This window comes from Cervus canadensis, chromosome X, assembly GCF_019320065.1.
Source record: "Cervus canadensis isolate Bull #8, Minnesota chromosome X, ASM1932006v1, whole genome shotgun sequence".
In the NCBI taxonomy this organism is placed as follows: domain Eukaryota; kingdom Metazoa; phylum Chordata; class Mammalia; order Artiodactyla; family Cervidae; genus Cervus; species Cervus canadensis.
The window spans coordinates 32,143,287-32,155,547 of NC_057419.1; the positions used below are offsets into that span (position 1 = coordinate 32,143,287).

General features: G+C 39.7%; 1 protein-coding gene across 2 annotated transcripts in view; it reads right to left on the reverse strand.

The window, feature by feature from the left end:
• Window positions 1–11,040, reverse strand: part of ATP7A (ATPase copper transporting alpha) — a 147,529-nt gene extending 136,489 nt beyond the window's left edge. For both annotated transcript variants that reach the window (XM_043458393.1, XM_043458392.1), the window contains exon 1: window positions 10,874–11,040. The gene's annotated coding sequence lies outside the window, so the exon portion shown is untranslated. The remainder of the gene's footprint in view (window positions 1–10,873) is intronic.
• Between the last annotated feature and the right edge of the window lie 1,221 nt (window positions 11,041–12,261).

Sequence of the window (12,261 nt, forward strand, 5' to 3'; positions counted from 1 at the left end):
TTATGCTTCTATGCATATCTCACAGGGTCTATATAAACACTAGACATACAACAATCACAAGTAACATTTATTCATTGGAGTGCTGATGTTTTTTATAAAAATTCAATTTATATACAACTTTGTAAGAAAGCAGGTATTCTGCAGAGTAGGTTAGACATGCATAAAGCCTTTTCTGTTGCCTACATTTTATATTTCTGAAATCATTCAGCAGAAGTAAGGCTCACCATTTGGCAGAGAAATAATCTAGAAAATCTGATGTCCCCAAATCTGCAGCTCATTAATTGCACAAAGCAGATTGCTTTGAGTTTTCTTGGTGGAGAGGTACAGAAAGAGAATGAGCATATCAGGGTGATTTGACTTGCTAGCTGTCATGAGTTTTGAAATGCTATGCTTAGCATACTATAGGTAGACTATACTATAGTATAGTAGGTTACTGTGCCCTCCCAATCTGAGTTTCCCATTTTCTGTGGCATAATTTAGAAATTAAATATCTCATTCAGATACTGACTAGTATGCTATTCCTCTAGTGCACTAAATTTATAGTACAGTAAAACTATCATTTAGGCCTTCCCAGGTGGCTCAGTGGTAAAGAATCTGCCTGCCAACTGAGGAGACACAGAGACACAGTTTCGATTCCTGGATCAGAAAGATCCCCTGGAGAAGGAAATGGCAACCCACTCCAGGATTTTTTTTTTAATTAATTTATTTTTTAATTGAAGGATAATTGCTTTACAGAATTTTTGTTGTTTTCTGTCAAACCTCAACATGAATCAGCCATAGGTATACATAAATTCCCTCCCTTTTGAACCTCCCTCCCATCTCCCTCCCCATCTCACCCCTCTAGGTTGATACACAGCCCTTGTCTGAGTTTCCTGAGGAATTTATTTGCAGGAGAGCAATGGAGAAACAGACATAGAGAATAGACTTATGGACATGGAGAGAGGGGAGGAGAGGGTGAGATGTATGGAGAGAGTAACATGGAAACTTACGCTCCAGTACTCTTGCCCAGAAAATCCCATGGACAGAGGAACCTGGTGGGCTACAGTCCATAAAGAGTTGCAAAGAGTCAAAGGGTTGCAAAGAGTCAAACACTACTTGGCAACTAAGCATCACACACTGAACTATAACTTACAATCTTATGTAAATGAAACAATATAATTTACAATTTTACAGTAAACCTATAACATACAATTTAGGGGTTGCTAAAAACATCTTAAAGACAATATATATATAAAGACAATTCCTGGTTCCAAATAGGAAAAGGAGTACGTCAAGGCTGTATATTTTCACCCTGCGTATTTAACTTATATGCAGAGTGCATCATGAGAAACGCTGGGCTGGATGAAGCACCATCTGGAATCAAGACTGCTGGGACAAATATCAATAAACTCAGATATGCAGATGACACCACCTTTATGGCAAAGTGTAGAAGAACTAAAGAGCCTCTTGATGAAGGTGAAAGAGGAGAGTGAAAAAGTTGGCTTAAAGCTCAACATTCAGAAAACAAAGATCATGGCATCTGGTCCCATCACTTCATGGCAAATAGATGGAGAAACAGTGGAAACAGTGGCAGACTTTATTTTGGGGGGCTCCAAAATCACTGCAGATGGTGACTACAGCCATGAAATTAAAAGACTCTTGTTCTTTGGAAGAAAAGTTATGACCAACCTACACAGCATATTAAAAAGCACAGACATTACTTTGCCAACAAAGGTCCATCTAGTCAAAGCTATAGTTTTTCCAGTAGTCATGTATGGATGTGGGAGTTGGACTATAAAGAAAGCTAAGCACTAAAGAATTGATGCTTTTGAACTGTGGTGTTGGAGAAGACTCTTGAGAGTCCCTTGGACTGCAAGGAAATCCAACCAGTCTATCCTAAAGAAAATCAGTCCTGAATATTCATTGGAAGGATTGATGCTGAAGCTGAAACTCCAATGTTTGGCCACCTGATGTGAAGAACTGGTTCACTGGAAAAGACCCTGCTGCTTGGGAAGACTGAAGGCAGGAGGAGAAGGGGACGACAGAGGATGAGATGGTTGGATGGCATCACCAACTAAATGGACATGAGTTTGAGTAAACTGCAGGAGTTGGTGATGGACATGGAGGCCTGGCGTGCTGCAGTCCACAGGGTCGCAAAGAGTCAGACACAACTGAGCGACTGAACTGAACTGAAAGACAATAACAATAACTAAACTTCATTGTGTATTTACTACCTGCCAGGCACTGCTTAGGGTGTTACATATATTAATTCATTGACAATCCTACCATTATTGTTGCTGCTTTAGAAATTTGAAGAAACTGAGGCACAAAAGGTAAGAGACCAGTCCAAGGTCATATAAGCAGTAAACAGAGGAGCTGAAGTTCCAACCAAGGCAGTCTGGTCCTGAAGTCCCACTCTTAACTCGATATTATACTGTCTACCTCAAAAAGCAGATTACAGTACAATGGTTAAAAGTTTAAAAGCCTTGAAATTATCAACAGAATAATATCCAATAATCCATAAAAATGCAACTAGCAATGTCTCAATTTATGCTTGCTTATTAACTTTTATTATATGTTCTCTTAGTACAGTTTACATTCTAAGCATGTGGTAAATATCAAAGTCTTGCCAAGTTCAAAGATGTGCTGACTGTAAAGATAAAAAAACACATAAACCATTTCTTTTCCTGGGAGACTCTGAGAATACAAATAAAATAAGACTAACACCATTTTAAGTATTAGGTTATTGAGGATATCTTTAAAAAATGTATAATTAGCCAAAAACAAAACTATGCGTCTTTACTTTTGGAATTTCATTTGAAAGTACTAAGGAAATTTTGAGTTAACAATAATTTTTAATCATCAAATCAGTTTGCGCATTCATACTTTCAAATAAGATAAATAAGTGTTTCCGTTTTTAGGATAAACAAGGAACTTAATTACAATAGACCTAATTTTGCTCAAATGTTATGTATTCTTTTTAAAATTTCCCTGGTGATCCAGTGGTTAAGAATCTGCCTTCCAATGCAGGCAACTTAGGCTTCATCCCCGGTGAGGAACTGAGATCCTACATGCCACACGGCAACCAAGTACCCGTGTCACAACTAGTGAACCCATGCCTGCAACAAGAAGCCCTTGAGCTGCAACTAGAGAGAAACCCTCAGGCACTCCAACTTGAGAAAGTCCGCATGTTGCAACGAAGAGCACATGTGACACAATGAAGACCCAGTGCAGTAAAAAATAAAAATAATAATAATAATAAATTAAAAAACAGGGGTAGGAAGGAGATTCAAGAGGAAGGGGACATATGTATACCTATGGTTGATTCATGTAGATGTATGGCAGAAACAGAAACAACATTGTAAAGCAATTATCCTCCAATTAAAAATAAATTAAAGAAAAAAGAATGCTAGGATCATAAAAACTTTTTTAAATAAATAAATAAATAAGTATTTATTTATTTGGCTGCACCTGGTCTCTGTTGTGGCATGCACAAGGGATCTTTTAGTTATAGCATGCAAACAGTTGCAGCTTGTGGGACCTAGTTCCCTAAACAGGGATTGAACCTGGGACCCCTGCATTGGGAGTGCAGAGTCGTAGCCACTGGACCACCAGAGAAGTCCCATCAAATATCTATGTATTCTAAAAACTATAGTTCCTTTATGTTTGAAAAGAACATAGTTTCTGAAGCCAGACTGACTGGCTTTAAAGCTCATTTTAGCCACTTGCTAGGTCTAGGAATAAAATTTGGCCCTAAGAAAGAATGTGTCAACTTTTACCAAATTGCAAACAATAGACAAAGTAAAAGATAAATTTTTTTCCATAACAGACAGAGGAACAGTTCGGGCTCCTTCACTTTGTTGTTATTGTTGTTCATTCTGAGCTTGTCCAACTCTTTGCAATCCCATGGACTGCAGCATGCCAGGCTTCCCTGTCCTTCACTATCTCCTGGACTTTGCTCAAATTCATGCCCTTGAGTCGGTAATGCCATCTAATCATCTCATCCTCTGCCACCCCCTTCCCCCTTTGCCTTCAATCTTTCCTAGCATCAGGGTCTTTTCCAATGAGTCGGCTCTTCACATCAGGTAGCCAAAGTAATGGAGCTTCAACTTCAGTCCTTCCAATGAATATTCAGAGTTGATTTCCTTTAGGATTGACCAGTTTGATCTTGCAGTCCACAGGATTCTCAAGAGTATTCTCCAGCACTACAATGTGAAAGATCAAATCTTTGGCACTCAGCCTTCTTTATGGTCCAACTTTCACATCCTTACATGACCACTGGAAAAACCACAGCTTTGACTATAGGGACGTTTGTCGGCAAAGTGACATCTCTGTTTTTTAATACACTGTCTAGGTTTGTTGTAGCTTTCCTTCCAAGGAGCAAGTCTTTTCATTTCATGGCTGCAGTCACTGTCTGACGTGAAACTGGAGCCCAAAAAAATAAAATCTGTCACTGCCTCCACTTATCCCCCTTAACGTGCCATGAAGTCATAGGACCAGGTGCCACGATCTAAGGTTTTTTAACATTGAGTCTTAAACAAGCTTTTTCACTCTCCTCTTTTACCCTCATCAAGAGACTCCTTAGTTCCTCTTCACTTTCTGCCATTAGAGTGGTATCATCTGCATATCTGAGCTTGTTGATATTTTTCCTGGCAATACTGATTCCAGCTTGTGATTCATCCAGTCTGGCATTTTGCATAATGTACTCTGCATGTAAGTTAAATAAGCAGGGTGACAATATACAGCCTTGTCATACTCCTTTCCCAATTCTGAACCAGTCAGTTGTTCCATGTCTGGTTCTACTGGCTGCTTCTCAACTAGCACACAGGTTTCTCAGGAGACAGGTAAGGGGGTCTGTTATTTCCTTCTCTTTAAGAATTCTCCACAGTTTGTTGTGACCCACACAGTCAAAGGCTTTAGCATTGTCAGTGAAGCAGAACTAGATGTTTTTCTGGAATTCTCTTACTTTCCCTATGATCCAACAAATGTTGGCAATTTGATCTCTGGTTCCTCTGCCTTTTCTGAATCCAGCTTGTACCCCTGGAAGTTCTCGGTTCACCTACTGTTGAAGCCTAGCTTGAACAATTTTGAGCATAATGATTGCTAGCATATGAAATTGGCGCAACTGTATGATAGTTGGAACATTCTTTGGCATTGCCCTTCTTTGGGATTAGAATGAAAAGTGACCTTTTTCAGTCCTGTGGCCACTGCTGAGTTTCCCAAATTTGTTGACATACTGAGTGCAGCACTTTAACAGCATCATCTTTTAGGATTTTAAATAGCTCAGCTAAAATTCTACCACCTCTGCTAGCTTTGTTTGTAGTAATTTTTCCTATGGTCCACCTGAATTCACACTCCAGCATGTCTGGCTCTAAGCAAGTGACCAAACCATCGTGGTTAACTTGGTCAATAAGATCTTTTCTGTATAGTTCTTCTGAGTATTCTTGCCACCTCTTTTTAATCTCTTATGCTTCTGTTAGGTCCTTAACTGTTTCTGATCTTTATCATGCCCATCCTTGCATGAAATGTCCCCTTTATATTTCTAGTTTTCTTAAGGAGATCTTTAAGTAAGTATTAGTCACTCAGTCGTGCCTGACTCTTTGCGATCCAATGGACTGCAGCCCACCAGGCTCCACTGTCCATGAGATTTTCCAGGCAAGGATACTGGAGTGGGTTGCCATTTCCTTCTCCAGGGGATCTTCCCAACCCAGGGTTTGAACCCAGGTCTCCTGCACTGCAGGCAGATTCTTTACTGACTGAGTTACAAGGGAAGCCCAAGGAGATCTTTAGTCTTTCCCATTCTATTATTTTCCTCTATTTCTTTGCAGTGTTCATTTAAGAAGGGCTTCTTATCTCTCCCTGCTTTTCTCTGGAACTCTGCATTTAACTGGGTATATCTTTCCCTTTCTCCATTGCTTTTTGCTTCTCTTCTTTCCTCAGCTATTTGTAAAGCCTCCTCAAGACAACCATTTTGCCTTCTTGCATTTCTTTTTCGTGGGGGTGGTTTTGAACACTGATTCTGTATAGTGTTATGAACCTCCGTCCATAGTTCTTCAGGAATTTTGTCTACCAGATCTAATCCCTTGAATCTATTTGTCACCTCTACTGTACAAGCATAAGGGATTTGATTTAGGTCATACCCAAATGGTTAAGTGGTTTTCCCAACTTTCTTCAATTTAAGCCTGAACTCTGCAATAAGAAGCTCATGATCTGACCCACAGTCAGCTCCATGTCTTGTTTTTGCTGACTGTATAGAGTTTCTCCATCTTCAGCTACAAAAAATATAATCAATCTGATTTCAGTATTGACCATTTGGTGATGTCTGTGTGTAGAATCATCTCTTGTGTTTCTGGAAAAGAGTGTTTGCTATGACCAGTGTGTTCTCTTGACAAAACTCTGCTAGCCTTTGCCTTGCTTCACTTTGTACTCCAAGGCCAAACTTGCCTGTTATTCCAGGTACCTCTTGACTTCCTACTTCTATATTCCAGTCCCCTATGATGAAAAGGACATCTTTTTTTGGGTGTTAGTTATAGAATGTCTTGTAGGTTTTCATAGAACCAGTCAACTTCAGCTTCTTTGGCATTAGAGGTTGGGACATAGACTTGGATTACTGTGATATTGGTTTGCCTTGGAAATAAACCGAGATCATTTTGTCGTTTTGGAGATTGCATTTAAGTACTGCATTTCAGACTGTTCTGCTGACTATGAGGGCTACTGAATTTCTTCTAAGGGTTTCTTGCCTATAGTAGTAGATATAATGGTCATCTGAATTAAATTCACCCATCCTCATCCATTTTTGTTCACAGATTCCTAAGATGTCAATGTTCACTCTTGGCATCTCCTGCTTGAAGATGTCCAATTTACCTTGATTCATGGACCTAATCTTCCAGGTTTCTATGCAATATTGTTTATTCTTTATAGCATCAGACTTTACTTTCACCACCAGACACATCCACAACTGAGTGTGATTTCTGTTTTGGCCCAGCCACTTCATTCTTTCTGGAGCTATTAGTAATTGCCCTCTGCTCTTCCTGTAGGATACTGGACACCTTCCAACCTCGGGAGCTTAGCTTCTGGTGTCATCATATCTTTTTGCCTTTTCATACTGCTGATGGGGTTCTCACAGCAAGAATACTGGAGTGGGTTGCCATTTCCTTCTCTAGTAGACCCCATTTTATTAGAACTCTTCACTACGACCCATCTATCATAGGTGGCCCTGCAGGGCATGACTCAGCTTCAGTGAGTTACACAAGCCCCTTCACCACCACAAGGTGGTGATCCATGAAGGGATCATCTATGCACAACAGAAAGAAAAAGTAAAGATTCAAAATCCCATGACTTATCATTTGCCCTAAAGTTAAGAAACAGGAATTCACAGGTTAGTTTTATGATAAACAAAGTGGACAAACTCTAAGGCAGTCTTTTTTTTCTTACTGAGATATAGTTGATTTACAGTATTATGTAGGTTTCAGGTATTACAATATAGTGATTCACAATTTTTAAAGGTTATATTCCTTTATAGTTTTTATGAAATATTGGCTATATTTCCTGAGTTGTACAATATATCCTTTATAGCTTCTTTATTTCATACGCAATTGTTTGTACTCTTAATGCCATACCCGTATCTTGCCCCTCCCTTCTCCCCTCTTCTCACTGGTAACCACTAGTTTGTTCTCTATTATCTATGAGTCTGTTTCTTTTTTGTTATATTCACTAGTTTGCTGTATTTTTCAGTTTACACATATAAGTGATACCATACAGTATTTGTCTTTCTCTGTCTGACTTATTTTACTTAGCATAATACCCTCCAAGTCCATCTATGTTGTTGCAAATGGCAGGATTTCATCCTTTTTTATGGCTGGGTAATATTCCACAGTGTGTGTGTGTGTGTGTGTGTGTGTGGTTGCTTTATCCATTCTGTTGATGGACGCTTAGGCTGCTTCAATATCTCAGCAATTGCAAACAATGCTACTATAAACATTGGGGTACACATATCTTTTCAAATCAGTCATTTTTGTTTTTTCAGATACATACCCAGAAGTAGAACTGCCAGGTCATATAGTAGTTCTATTTTTAGTTTTTTGAGAAGCTTCTATACTGTTCTCACAGCAGCTATACAAATTTGTATTCTCACCAACAGTGTATGAGGGTTTCCTTTTCTTCACATCCTCATTAGGCAATCATACTGTGACACTCAAGGTCAAATATTAATTTATTCCTTTATCTATCATCATACAATGAATTTAAGGCTTTAAAACAATCTGAAGGTTACAAAGGATTTTATGACTAAAATAAATCCTATTATTACCTAATTAGAAACAGATGAGCAAGATAAAATACCTTGCTTTAGATGGACAATAATGACATATGACACCAATTTGATTGCTAATATTTAAAAAAAGGTACTTACAGTTATGATAAGTAATTATTACCAAGATACTATGGCTATAAATCTGGACTAAAAATTTATATTAAGAACTAACAGTAAAATGTTATAGTAAAATAAGAGAAAGCATTTATTGGTCAAAATGAAATTAGCTGTATACAAACAACTGAATATTAATATTACTGTTTTAATGATATTAATATACTTACCAATAATCAACACAATATACTTTCTATTTTAATACTATTATATTAATGATTAGTAGTTCAATTAGAATTCTTAGATCAAATAATTTTATCATTACCAAAAAAGTCAGACACCTTTTTTCCCTACCATTTTAAGTGAAAGGATCAACAAAGGAAATTACATGTTGAACTCTTTAACAACTAAGCTCTCTTAAGCTTTGGTTAGCTCAATATCAACTCTTAGTATCCTAATGACCCTAAAGATCAGCTACAAATTTATCCTAACTACACCTGACAGTTTTGTTTAGCAGGCTCTCCACTGTGAAATTCTTCCTTTCCATTCTTCTACCTTTGTTGATAGTGTTTTAGGTCTTAACAGAAGCCCTCTTAATGCCCTTTTCCCCTGAGTGGCAGGTAGCATGCTTCAAGTAAACATTCAGGAGTTGGGAAACAATTTTCTCCACATTTCCAAGAAATATACAGTGTTCTGCAAACTCAGGTGGGATCACAGGAAGGAAGAAATTCCAGTATTATTCCCTCCCTATGTGCTTTGGTTGTGACATAAAATCCACAAGCAGATCAGGAGCAATTACAATATCAAACAAAACACTTTAACTGTTTAGAAACAAATTAACTAAGGTAAATAATTGCCATAAGATGTGGAATAACCCATTTATTCCAATTAGTATATTGTTAAAATGTTCTCCTGATTACAGGTCTGGAAAAATCTCCTGATTATAGGTCTGGAAAACTGAATGTCTACACTAGAGAACTATAAAGCAAAAATAGGTTAAAAAATTTAATCCTTCAGCCATAGCTGTATAATTCTAAATATAGATGGGCAACATGGGACAAAGCACAGCTAATTGGCTTACCTTATATTCATTTCCTTCAAAGATAGAAGTATCTGTGGAAACTGATGTAATCTACCAATATCAATACATTTGAGCCCACAAAGATGATGAAATCAATTTTCTAATAGTGCTAGAACATATTTGTGAAACCAGAAACACCTAACCCTTTCACTTTAATGCAACACATTCGAAAAGTATTGTGACACTATTTCTGCCATACTATCTCAGCAATTAAGTAAACAGATGATATGAAAGCCACCTGAAGACTGAGATCTATAAATGAAACACATAGTTGCTGGGATAGCAGACTGAACTGAAATAGGCTAACTGTCACCTGATTCTCCCACCCTGCACCCTCATTGTGATTTACATCCTAAGAAAGGTTTCTGTTTAAAAGCAAAACTGTAAAACCTTTAAAAGGTGAACTTCCCTTAAATAAAGATGAGTAGAAGGACTTTTGAGACAAAACCCCCAAATATTTTTCTCATTTATGCCAATGCCTGTATCATGACAGACAAATCTCTCCTCACAATTTACTTTCCCAACTGGCAAGAAAAAATTATTTTCACTCACTGGGATGTCAAAAGTCTAGATGAAAGTTTGCCATGCATTTTTAAATATGTAGATAAAAGCAGTTAGCATGAGGAATTTATAAGAAAGAATATGTTGCCTTAGATCTCTCACAGAAGTAAAGCTTGTGGTATGTTGGGGTTATTTTTGCTTGCTCTTTTTGAACTCAAATTCAATGTAAACTCTCTTAAGGCCAGGTACTTTGTCCTGTTTCTTGTGTATACCCCTACCACACCCCACACCTCAATATTACCTAATTCAGTGTTCTGCACATATTCTCAATACAAAGTCATACTACTGTAGATGAAGAGGCTGTAATTAAAACAAATATCAGATGCTGAAAAAAAAAAAAAAAGGCTTGCGAAACGATAGAAGAGTTGCTAGTGCTTAGGATAAACCTCAACATACACGACAAAAAGTGTCAAAGACAAAGATGCCACGGAGTACAACAAGGATGGAGAGTAGCTTTACTGGGGAGGGGACAGAATGAACAAAATGAAATGGAAACAAAAGTATTCTCGCAGTTTAGTGCATACTCCCAGAACGAGACAAGAAGAAAGATATATAATTTCTTTACATTATTTCATTAACGGTGATCAGTCCATGTGAATTCCAACACAGGGCACAGACCTTGTACCATCGATTAATTAGATAAACATGAGCTATGGACGACCAGGACACTTCCTCAGGAGGGGACAAGAAAGCGACAGGGGGTCAGGACCTAATCTCCCCTCCTCTATCCTCTGCTAAGGGACATAAAACAAGAATGTAGTAAATACCTGGCTTGTGAGGCAGAGAGAGTTTGGAAACACCCTCATATTAAAATAATACTGTCCCACTCAGTAGTACAGACAGTACCGAATACCCCTCTAATAACAGGGGACTGATATAGGACTTACCTGTTTTTTCTGTCCTCCGGAGCTACGCAGCCGGTGGCGGCAACAAATCCACACGCGTGGACTCCGATCTCACACTCCGGGAGAAGTCACAGAAGCCCCGGCGGCGACGGCGACGGCGACGGCGACGGCGCCGGCGACCACCGCGACTGCCGCGGCAGCACCAACTCCTCCCTCTGCTGCTTCTCTTGCTCCACCCCACGCCGCCAGGCCGCCGCTTTGACCCAACCCTCCCTCCCCTCGACTTCCGGCTGATGCCCCGACCGGAAGCAGCCAGCGAGGCGGAGGGACGCGTCACGTGAAAGGAGAAAAGCGCAGCGGAGAGTCAAGCGTCTCCCGCCCCCTACTGCTCTCGGGCTGACGCACAGCCTCGGTTGGAAGTTTTCCTTTTTGGTGCTGCGAGGCCTCTTCCCATTTCGCCAAGGACAAAACAACGCCCTCCCGCCACCAAAATCCGTAGTTTCCTAACCTGAAGCCAAGAAATACTTTAGACCTCCTTATAAATCTTTTTCTAGGTAGTTCAGCCTCTCACAGCATGAAATTAACGTGCTCCTGTCTGATTGTGTATGTGAATGTCAGAACTATGAATTTATCCCTCCATTGAGAAATGATCTCTGTACTCCCTCTGGTCAGGCCTTGGGAAATCACATTCTTTGCGCGAAATGGAATTCGCTTTGCTTCACTCCCGTATTTCTCCAACAAAAAGGTGAACAGTTGTGCCTCAAAAGTTTAAAAAATTCATGGCTGAGGCTTGAAAAAGTGACGTTAGATTCTGATTGCGAATACCACATGTATGTGAACTTGTAAGGCCCAGGAAGTTAAAGCTTTCTTGCAAAACAAATGCGGGGGACAAGGAGGAATCTGTTCCAGCTCAGCACCCAGCTGAGAAACCTTGTAAATGGATTCTGCCCTGCTTTTCACCATGCCAATGCAGTCAGTCAGGCTGGGTGGCAGAGCCTTGGGTTTCGCTCTCCGAAGAAATCCGTTTGTCTTGGGAGGGCCGGAGAAAACCCAAACATTGGAGCAAAACCAGAACACACTATTTCTTTTTGAGGAAACTGGTGAACTCACTAGTGGGCTTCCATGGTATCTCCGCTGGTAAAGAATCCTCCTGCAACACAGGAGACCATGGTTTGATTCCTGGGTCGGAAAGATCCCCTGGAGAAGGGATAGGCTACCCACTCCAGTATTTTGGGGCTTCCCTGGTGGTTATGACGGTTAAGAATCCGCCTGCAATGCGGAAGACCTGGATTCGATCCTTGGGTTGGGAAAATATCCTGGAGGAGGGAATGGCAACCCACTCCAGTAGTCTTCCCTCGAGAATCCCCATGGACAGAGGAGCCTGGAGGGCTGCTATCCATGGGGTCGCAAAAGAGTTGGACACAACTGAG